This window comes from Scyliorhinus canicula, chromosome 7, assembly GCF_902713615.1.
Source record: "Scyliorhinus canicula chromosome 7, sScyCan1.1, whole genome shotgun sequence".
Lineage (NCBI taxonomy): Eukaryota > Metazoa > Chordata > Chondrichthyes > Carcharhiniformes > Scyliorhinidae > Scyliorhinus > Scyliorhinus canicula.
Window position 1 is genome coordinate 189,128,695 of NC_052152.1, and position 11,837 is coordinate 189,140,531.

An 11,837-nucleotide genomic window follows, 5' to 3' on the forward strand; every position below is an offset into this window, starting at 1 on the left:
ATCTTGTGTTGCCCTATTATGTATTTTTTTGTATTTTCTTGAATTGTGTTTAATTCCCTTTTCTTCCCATGTACTGAATGATCTGTTGAGCTGCTTGCAGAAAAATACTTTTCACTGTACCTCGGTACACGTGACAATAAACAAATCCAATCCAATCCAATCATCCAAATGCTTATGCTCACATTTCATGACTCCAATGTTGATATTAACCCTGATGATTTCAATGATCTGCACCCATGTTGTAAATTTGTAAAACAAAGGTTTTAACCTGCCATTTAGGAGCATTTGGCAACTGTATATTATAATAGCTTTGCAAAAGTAGCCAGTATCAACTCTTCACAAAGAACAAAGAACAATACAGAGCAGGAACAGGCCCATCAGCCCTCCGAGCCTGTACTGGTCACGATACCACCCTTGGCCAAAACCCTCAGCATTTCCTGGTGCCCCATCCCTCTATACCCATACTATCCATGTATTTGTTGAGTTGCCTTTTGCTTCCACAACCTCCCCCTGGCAGCGCGTTCCAGGCCACTCACCACCCTCTTTGTATAAAACCTGCCTCGCACATCACCTGTAAACTTTGCCCCATGATCTTATCCTATGCCCCCGGGAAAGAGTGCCTGCCCATCCTCTCTATCCATGCCCCTCATAATCTTCTTTCTTTAAGAACACAAGAAATAGGAACAGGAATAGATCATTTTTAAAATTCTTTCTTTGGATGTGGATGTGGGATGTTGGCAAGTGCAGCATTTTCTGCCCATCTCCAACAAAAGAAAATCTAACCATTACCCCTTGACATTCACTGACATTACCATCACTGAATCCACCACTGTCAACATCCTTGCGGGTTTACCATTGACCAGAAACTGAAATTGGACTAGCCATATAAATACTGTGGCTACAAGTGTAGCTCAGGGGCTAGAAATCCAGTGGTGAGTATCTGACCTCCCAACTCCCCAAAGTCTGTCCACAGTCTAGAAGGTACAAGTCAGTGATGGAATATTCCCCACTTGCCTGGATGAGTTCAGCTCCAATAACACTCAAAATGCTCGATACCATTTAAGACAAAGCAGCCTGCTTGATTGGTATCCCTTCTACAAACATTCAGAACCTCCACCACTGACGCACAGTTGCAGCCATGTGTACCATCTACAAGATGCACTGTAGGAACTCGCCAATGCTCCTTGAACCGCACCGTCTAAACCTACTACCACTACCATCTACAAGGACAAGAGCAGCAGCTACATTGGAACATCACCACCTGCACGTTGCTCTCTATGCCACTCACTATTCCATGCCACTCACTATTCCATGCCAATCAGTTGGAAATGTGTTCAGTTCCTTTACTGCCACTGTGTCAAAATCCTGGAACTCCCTCCCTAATAGCACCGTGGGTGCACCTACAAAATGTGGACTGCACGGTTCATGAAGGCAGCTTACCACCAGCTTCCCAAGAGTAATTAGGGATGGATAATCAATGTTGACCTTGCCAACGAAGCCCACAACATCCCTTGAATTATATATTTTTTAATTGCCCTTAAACTGAGTGACTTGCTTGTCCATTTCAGAAGGAAGTCCAAAGTCAACCATATTGCTGTCAGACAGGAGTCATATGTAGGCCTGGCAAGGATGGAAGATTTTCTTCCCTAAAGGATATTAGTGAACCATACAGGTTTTTACAACAATCAATGAGTTTCATGGTCATCATTACTGAGAATAGTGTTCAATTCCAGATTTTATCAATTTAAGTTCTACCAACTGCTACGGTAGAATTTGAACCCATGTCCTCAGAGAGTTAGCCTGGGTCTCTGGATTACTAGTTTCATGACATTGTCACCGTCTCTCCTTTAGTGAGATTGGATCAAAGCTTTGCTGTCTGCCTCATCCAGTCATGAATGGTGATGGACAATTAAACAACTTCCAGGAGGAGAGGGCTCCACAGACATCCACATCCTCAATGATGGCAGAACCCAGCACATGAGAACAGAAGACAAGACTGAAGCCCTTGCATATCTTCAGCCAGAAGTGACAATTAGAAGATCCATCTTTGCCTCTTCTTGAGGTCCAGTTTCCTCCGGGTGCTCCAGTGACCTAACTCACTCCACGCGATATCAGGAAACAGCTGGATATGGCAAAGGATTTGGTTCTCAACAACAGGCACAATCTCAGCACGGTAGCACAAGTGGATAGCACTGTGGCTTCACAGCGCCAGGGTCACAGGTTTGATTCCCTGCTGGGTCACTGTCTGTGCGGAGTCTGCACATTCTCCCCTGTCTGCGTGGGTTTCCTCCGGGTGCTCCGGTTTCCTCCCACAGTCCAAACACGTGCAGGTTAGGTGGATTATCCATGCTAAATTGCCCTTAGTGACCACTAAAGTTAGGAGGGGTTATTGGGTTACGGAGATAGAGTGGAAGTAAGGGTTTGAGTGGGTCGGTGCAGGCTCGATGGGCTGAATGGCCTCCTTCTGCACTGTATGTTCTATGTTCTATTGGCCTCATCGCCCTCTTACTTGAGCGCAATGCAGCCGTTAGATCGCAGGAGGGGCCGAAATCAGGAGCCGCGCCGGGTGGCGATCTGTTTGCGATCTAACTGGCCTGCTCTCGTTGGCGAAATCAGGATCCCGCCATGGTGTGGCGAGAAACCAATAATCACCAATTAAAGCCAATCTCCATACCATGACATGAACCTGCCTCCCATCCATTGACTCCATCGACACCTCCCGCTGCCTGGGGAAAGCAGGCAGCATAATCAAAGACCCCTCCCACCCGGCTTACTCACTCTTCCAACTTCTTCCATCGGGCAGGAGATACAAAAGTCTGAGAACACGCACAAACAGACTCAAAAACAGCTTCTTACCCACTGTTACCAGACTACTAAACGACCCTCTTATGGACTGACCTCATTAACATTCCACCCCTGTAAGCTTCACCGATGCCGGTGTTATGTAAGTACTTTGTGTACCTGGTGTTGCTCAATTATGTATTTTAGAACATAGAACAGTACAGCACAGAACAGGCCCTTCGGCCCTCGATGTTGTGCCGAGCAATGATCACCCTACTTAAACCCACGTATCCACCCTATACCCGTAATCCAACAACCCCCCCCTTAACCTTACACTATGGGCAATTTAGCATGGCCAATCCACCTAACCCGCACATCTTTGGACTGTGGGAGGAAACCGGAGCACCCGGAGGAAACCCACGCACACACGGGGAGGACGTGCAGACTCCACACAGACAGTGACCCAGCCGGGAATCGAACCTGGGACCCTGGAGCTGTGAAGCATTGATACTAACCACCATGCTACCGTGAAGCCAGCATTTTATTTTATTTTCATGCACTTAATGATTAGTTGAGCTGCTCGCAGAAAAATACTTTTCACTGTACCTCAGTACACATGACAATAGACAAATCCAATCCAATCCAGATAATGAAACAGTCCTTGCCCACAGAGACAGCACTTGGAGTACTGTGAGCTACACTGGGCACCACACCTTAGGAAGGATATTTTGACCTTGGAGAGAGTGCAACATAGGTTTATAAGAATGATACCTGGGCTACAGGGGTTACGTTACGAGGAGAGATTGCATGGATTAGGCCTGTTTTTGCTAGAATTTAGAAGGTTAAGGGGTGATCTGATCAAAGTATTCAAGACATTAGCAGGAAAGACAGGGCACTTAAAGATAAACTATTTCTACTGGTTGGAGATTCTAAAACTAGGGAGCATAGTCTAAAAATTTGGGTTAGATAATTCAGGAGAGATGTTACGAAAAACTTCTTCACTCAATGGATGAACAAACTGCAGTTGAAGCTAGATCAATTATTAATTTTAAATCTGAGATAGATGTATTTATGTTAAGCAAAGATATTAAAGGATATGGGCCAAAGGCAGGTACATGGAGTTAGGTCAGATCAGTCATGATCTCATTAAATGGTAGGATAGGCTGGAGGGGCTGAATGGTCTACTCCTGTTTCTATGTTCATATAATTACAGTGGTTACAAGATCAGATTACAAGCAATGTATTCAGCGGTGAATAAATCGGCAGAGCTTTTCCACCACAAGTACATAAGAAATGGGAACTGAAATCAATAATAGGACCCTCAAACCTGCCCCACCAGTCGGAATAATCAGGCGGATCTTTTACTTCAATTCTGCTTTTCCATCAGCTCCTCATATTCCTTGATTCCCTGAGAGAACAAAAAACTGTTTATCTCAGCCTTGCATCAACTCAGAGATGGAATATCCAAAACACATTATGTTAGGGAATTCGAAAGTTCACAACCCTTTGAGTGAAGTTACTTCATCACTATTGGAATCCCTACAGTACAGAAAGAGGCCTTTCAACCCATGAGTCTGCACCAACCCTTCGAAACACAACTGTGGCTAGGCTAATCCCCCACCCTATTCCCGCAACCTCACCCTAAGGGGCAATTTTGCGTGACCAATCGACCTACCCTGCACATCTTTGGACTGTGGGAGGAAACCGGAGTACCCGGAGGAAACCCACACAGACGTGGGCAGAATGTGCAAATTCCACACAAATAGTTTCCCGAGGTCGGAATCGAACCTGGGTCCCTGGCGCTGTGGGGCAGCAGTGCTAACCAGTGTGCCTTTATCTACTTTATTAGTTAATTCCTGAAAAACATCAAATAAACCAATCCCTTTCAGGAATGTCTGATCATTCTATGATTTTCGAGGGGTATTGTTAAGACTTCTCTAATGATCGATTCCAGCATTTTCCAAACAACGGGGGTGGGATTCTCTCTCTCACCAGCCGACCAATGGGGTTTTCCATTGTGGGCATCCCCAAGCCTTCGGGATATCCATGGGCGTGAGTGCGCTACTGGTGAAGTGGAGAATCCCACCGACGGAGAATGCAGCCCCTGGTGTCAGACCAACTGGCATTTACCCCCTGTTATTTCCCCTTTCTTGAAAACCATTGCTACATTTTCTAACATTCAATTCACTTGGAGCATTTCAGAATCTAGGGAATTTTGGAAAGTCCACATCTATAAGACACAAGTCAGGAGTGTGATGGAGTGCTCCCCATGTACCTGGATGAGTGCACCTCCAACAACATTCAAGAAACTCAACACCTCCTCGTCAAAGCAACCCACTTGATTGGCACCCCATCCATGCATTCTCTCCACCATTGGCGCAAAGTGTCTGCAGTGTACAAAATCCATCAGGTAAACTACATCAGCTTTCCATGGGTTTCTTTGACAGCGCCTCCCAAACGAATGACCTCAACTAGCTAAAAGGACAAGAACAACAGGCACCGGGGAACTCCGTCACCTGCAAGTTCCCTCCATGTCACACACCATCCTAACTTGGGAATGTATTGCCATTTATTCATCGGCACAAGGTCAAAATCCTGGAACTTCCGACCCAACAGCTACCTACAATAGAAGGACTGCAGTGACTCACCATTATCATCTCACGGAAAAATGGGATGGACAATGGGTGTGGGTGCCTTGTCACAAACTTCAGGCAGAATGGGATACATTTTCACCTTTGGTTAATAATCTGAAAAATGGATTGCCTATGGCGGAATTAAAATGGTGGAGGATTGGAATGGGGAACGTACTACAAGGGACAAGCATTCTGCTCTTCTCGATTACCCACCTGGTGGTAAATAAAGGAATGTTTCCCAATAAAGGGAGAGATTTTCTCTTTGTTTTGCTTTATTCTTTCATAAGATGTTGGTATCATAGATGTTGGTATCGCTGGCAAAGGCAACATTTATTGCCCATGCCGAATGGAATTGAGTGGCTTGCTCAGCCATAAGAGTCAACCACATTGCGGTGGGTTGGCTGTCACATGTGGGCCAGACCTGGCAGGAACTGCAGATTTTCTTCCCTAAAGAGCATTGTGAACCAGATGGGGGTTTTAATGACAATCCATGATGGTTTCATGGTCACTATTAAGGAAACTAGCTTTTAATTCCAGATTTATCATTTCAAAGCAAATTCTGCCAGCTGACAAGGCGGGATTTAAACTTGCATCACTGGACAACTCACCTGGGCCTCTGGATTTACTAACCCAGTAATATTACCACTATGCCACCATTTCCGTCTCTCCCTGCTTGTGGAATCCAGTTTCCAGAGCAGGTTGACTTGAAGCAGGATTATGTCAATGCATTTAAAATAATTTCACAGCAAGGATTAAATATTCATTCTCTTTTTCCTGTTTTATTTTGTCTTGCGTAAACCATTATATAATAGTGAAAATAATTTTTTAAATCTTTATGTCACTTTGGTGAGATACAGGAATTTGGACTTCCTCTATAAATGCCTGACTCGTGATCTGCTTGAGGTCATTTTATACTTCCTTTGTCTCTCAGAAGCATTTGACTTCATAAAGCCTTGTAAATTATAGTAGTAAAGTATATAATAAAAAATGCACGAAGTTGTGCTACAACACATAAACACCCTTCAGGGCTTGTGTTATGAATGCATACCCAAGCAACATGGTTTTTTAAAGAACTACATGCTGTTTACATTTGCAAAGCTATCATGTTACACAATTGCCAAGTTCTCCCATATGGCAGATAAAAATATGCTTTACAACTTTATGATTGTAATGCAGACCACAGGTCAGTTTTAAACTTGCAGGGTGCAATTCTCACTTTCTCTTTGTGGTGTTCAATTTTGATAGAGTTTGTCACACCCAGTAAAACACATGTCCTATCCATAACTTTTAAAACATGAACTGTAATCAGTGTCGAATCTTCTGGAACTAACTTTTTTAGAATGAGCATTGAAATGCTGCAAAACATGCCTGCCAAAGTCACCAAACCTGGTCTTGGCCTACCATACACTCTCAAAAGTGTACGGCCGCGCAGTGGTTAGCATAGTTGTTTCACAGCTCCAGGGTCCCAGGTTCGATTCCCGGCTTGGGTCACTAACTGTGCGGAATCTGTACGTTCTCCCCGTGTCTGCGTGGGTTTCCTCCGGATGCTCCGGTTTCCTCCCACAGTCCAAAGGCGTGCAGGTTAAGTGGATTGGCCATGCTAAATTGCCCTTAGTGTCCAAAAAAGGTTAGGTGGGCATACTGGGTTACGGGGATCGGTTGGAAGTGTGGGCTTGGGTAGCGTGCTCTTTCCAAAGGTCGGTGCAGACACGATGGGCCGAATGGCCTCCTTCTGCACTATAAATTCTATGAGAGGATAAAAGGCACATTTTAGACTGAGAAATGTCACTAATCATCTCATGAAACCATCTCACAAAACCATCCAAAAGGTGTTTCTTGACTTGAATGGGTCATTCTGAAAACCAAGTTGATTGGCTCAGAGAATGACTGCAAACAATAGCCCAGGTTGTGGCTAATTCACTGAAATACGTCACCGAAAACAGGACTGTGAGAAACTACAACATCTGTGCCTTAAGATCTGGAGACTGTAACATCTTAACGCATGCAAGATTGGTCCTTTTCAATCCACCATTACCACAAAATGACCTCCTGATAACAAGACCGAAAATAGCTAACTCCGTGACCTGCAGAATGTCTATCTCTTCAAGACAATCCTGCAATGACTCTGGTATTCAACTTCAGCTATTGAATTCACCCAAGTACACTTTAAAAGTGGGAACCCTCTTCTTCACCAGGACTGCATTGTGTTTTCCAACACAAATCAATCGGTTGAATTCCAAATTATTTTTTTTTAACCACTTGTAAAAGTGAACTATTCTGTTTAACTTCCCTTGAGTGTGTGTGTGTGAGTGAGTTAGTAGGTGTGTGAATGATGTAATGCTAGATTTTTGCGGTGAATGCGCGAATAAATCATCCTCTTTATTTAAATCCCCAAAAAGTTTTGCGATGGTTATTCAAGTTGTTTGCATGCTCAAGTGTTAAGACACACACGTCTTTCCCTTCGCCTAAAACATGCTGATTATGGAGAGCCAGCAAAAGGAACGAGGGTTTCAGTTCTTTCTCGTCCCTGCCCAATTCACTCTGGAAAGATAGAACTTCAGCATAGGGAAAATTTGAAATGGAATTCAGAAAATGCCTGTGTTCCACCTATTCCACGGGGCTCAGCAAGTTTCAACAAAAATGGGTGTGGACCGACAAGTGGTGAATCCGGGACAATGATGGGATAATGATAGCACTGATCCGAAACCAGTCACCAAATCCGACTTTAACTCAGCCTTATATAAAACAGGCATGAAGTGAGTGGATCACTTTCCCAAACAGCAGTAGCTGATTATAAGGTCATCTGCTCGTGTAGTGTTTCTATGAGGGCGTATAGCGACAACATCCTTGTCTCTGCGTCTGAAAGTCTTGGATTCAAGTCCGAATTTGGCAAAATAATCACAAAATCAGGGATGATACTTCAGTACTGAGGGCATGCTACATTGTCATGGGTGCTGTCTTTTGTCAGAATCACTTGTTTTTTTTTAAATGCAAGGAATTACACTCACTCAATCCGTGATGGGTAACCAAAACCAAACATTTTCCAATTAATTCTGAAGAACTCTACAAACCTTGCTCTAATCATGAGAGAAGACTATCCTTGACTTCTACATATCAGCTCAATTAGCAGAGAAAATACATAATGGGGCATATGCCAAGTTCATATAATTTAGGGGCACGCCATCAGCCATGCTAAAAGTGTCTTCTATTTGTTGTTCTTCTGGGGGGTTTTGGGTGCGTCGGCCTGCGCGGTTGCTTTAGAGATGTCAATATGTTAAATTGTGAAAATTACAAATGCTTCAATAAAATATTTTCTTAAAAAAATTGTCTTCTATTGTCTTCATGTATTGCTGCACACACCAATCACATTGAGAGTTTAACAACCACCTGTCCAGCAGCAGAAACAAGAGGAAAAGCCAGTAGACGCCAGATTGACCAACTTTGTGAACACCACCTCTTCCAACTAATAACGAAAGACCGGCGTCATGTCCTGTACCCCTTGTATTAACTCTTGTCCTTAACCGAACACTTTCTCTCAATCCTCTGTTCTAATTAAGGCCCCTTTCTTCTCATGATTAAACACCAAAAACTGTGGGAATGAGTACGTGTTGATTTCTTTGAAATGGAAGGGAAAAACTACCCTTCTTTGGCCGATAGCTATAGCAAGTTGATAAGTGATGAATCTATGCCAAATACCACAAGTGCCAAAACTATTGAGGTTTTGAGAATTGGTTTGCAATCTGAGTTGCCAGAGGTGTTTATGTCAGATAATCACCTATAGTGTATGTTAGCATTGTTTGAAATATCTCTGAGTAGGAGTCGGGTCAAACACACTCTGAAGCCGTCATATCTCTCATCATCGAATGGTGCTGCAGAAAGAAGTGTACAGAATGTGAAGATGTCTTTGCAAAAGTGTGTGCTAGGTGACCAACTTGGCAGTAATTTACATGCTTCTCTTTGATGTAGGCTCGAAAACTTTCTGTTCTCTTCCAGAATAACCCAACAGTTCACAACAGGTTGCTCACCTTACGAGTTGGTGTTTCAATATGCACCTAAGAAATGGTTTAGTTTGCTTGAGCTTGACAGCAATAGTAAGAGTAAAGCAAGACAAGGTGAAGCTGGGTCATGATCGACCAGGCATGAAACTTAAGAGTGTCCAGTGTGAGTCATAAGGTCAGACGAAAAACCACAGAGGTGATCAAGAGAAGGATGTGATTGGAGTTGCTGTAAAGAGACTAGGTGCTTTCACATTTCGAGTGAAGATTCGAGAGACTCCATCGGTGCCATGTAGATCATTTTCTTGAAAGAGGAAATCTGAAAAAAGGAGAGCATGAGAAACCTTCTGTAGTCCAAATTCATCCGACAGTCCAAAGTGAAAGTCAGGAAGAAAGTGGAAGTCAAAAAGAAACCGGAGGTTTGCCAGTATTACAGAATCCACCAGCAGAGCAAAGTGAGTCGAGATCTTTGGTTCAGTCAAATAAATCAATGCCACAGTCCCAACCGATGTCCTTCCACCCATCCACATGGCACCTCACACCTTCTATATCAATCTACGGCACTTCAATGTCCATTCACTAAGTCTACGTTCTGTTCAGAAACACTGAGCCCTATCGGAAAAATAGCAGCCTGGACTTTCATTGTCACGACAGGTAGCAAGAATCTGGAAAACTCCCAGCTCAGTCCACCTGCCTTGGGAGAAAGTGCCAGAAAATTCTGGCAGGTGGCTGGTGTGGGCTGCGGTCAGTCAAGCCAACAAGCAAAAACATTTGGTGACAGCCACAGGGGCTATCAGGTGCCAAGATAGTCTATTTGAAAGGCTCACCTCAATGCTGTGGGACTTTGTCCCTGTCATACTGAAAAACCGAAGGCCCTCTAGGCCTCATGCTTCACACCACCTCATCCCCCACACACTCCCATGCCCCGTCGATGATGCCTCAAACCCATCCAGTCACCACCATTGCCCTTCATAACCCTATGCCAAGCTACGCTCCCCACCCATACACTTTTCCCCTGAGGCCCCCAATCCTAGCAATGGCACAATAGAATATATAAATTAGTCATTCAATCATAACTTTATACCTGCTTAACTAAAACTCCATTTACTGCAGGCCAATAAAAGTGTGGATCATCCAAACCCTTTAAAATATCAATAGCAGAAACTGCAAGCACATAAGCTCTCTTTACCTTTTGTCAACAAACATTGTGAAAATGACAGAAGAAATTAGAGACCCAGAGATGACAATCAAGGAATTATTTCTCTCGGGGTCACCTGTTTCAAAACTCTAATGGATGTCTGAGAGCCCATGAGCACAGGGAAAGATCTGCCAATCAAACAATGTTCTCCTTATGGCACAGCCATTTAAATAAAGTATGCATAACTGGGCTCTCAGGCAACTATGCATAATGAGGATTGGCTGAGAGCTCGGACATCCATTAGCCTGTTGAAACCAACTGTATTCCAGAGAAAACATTGCTTGATTGACAGCTCTTTGTCTGTGATCTATTTTGTCAATTGCACAATATTTATTTTCATGAGATAAAGAGCACTTGTAATTTCAGCTATTGATACTTCAAAAGGTCTGGATGATTGATACTTTTATAGGGCTGGAGTAAAGACAATTTTTACAAATGAATTACTTTTTAAAAAGTTTTTTTCACACATTCTAGAATTAGATTTATTGTCAAGTGTACTGAGGTACAGTGGTAAGTATTGTTCTGCATACAGTCCAGTCAGATCATACCATACATGAAAAACATAGGACACATGATAGATACACAATGTAAATACATAGACATAGGCATCTGGTGAAGAATACGGAGTGTAGTGCTACACAGTAGAGAGATGTGTGAAGAGATCAATTCAGTCCATAACAGGGCCATTCAGGAGTCTGGTAACAGCGGGAAAGGAGCTGTTTCTGAATTTGTTAGTGCGGGTTCTCAGACTTTCATCTTCAGCCTGATGGAAGAGGTTGGAAGAGAGAATACTGTTGTTAACGACCTTCTGATGTTAGTTTTGGGTTCAGTGGTACTATGCAGAGCATATACTGGTGAATGAACTTGGAAATTATATAGGTTGGTGTTGGAACCAACAATTCTACGGACACGTGCTTGTAGGATTAGAATAGCGGTTTTAATATACTCACAACAGAGCCAGCCTATTAGCCATTGAACTTTCGGTGAACTGGCCGGCTGACCATGTGGCACTGATCTTTTATACAGCAGCTTCCGGGGGAGGAGTCCTGGGCAGAGCCAAGGGAGAAGCCCCGTACAACTCGAGCATTCCCAGAGCTACTCCCCCTGGAGGACAGGTAGTGCAACTGCACTTACAATACAGACACATGTATCTACAGATTATAATCCGGTGTGATTTACATTCACCACAGTTGGCATGAAGGATTTGAGGACCATGGGGATGGGTGGAGT

At 43.6% G+C, this 11,837-nt stretch overlaps 1 protein-coding gene across 2 annotated transcripts in view; it reads left to right on the plus strand.

Moving 5' to 3' along the window:
• rbbp8l (retinoblastoma binding protein 8-like) overlaps positions 1–11,837 on the plus strand; it is a 155,756-nt gene that overhangs the window by 10,647 nt on the left and 133,272 nt on the right. The gene's annotated exons all lie outside the window — the stretch shown is intronic.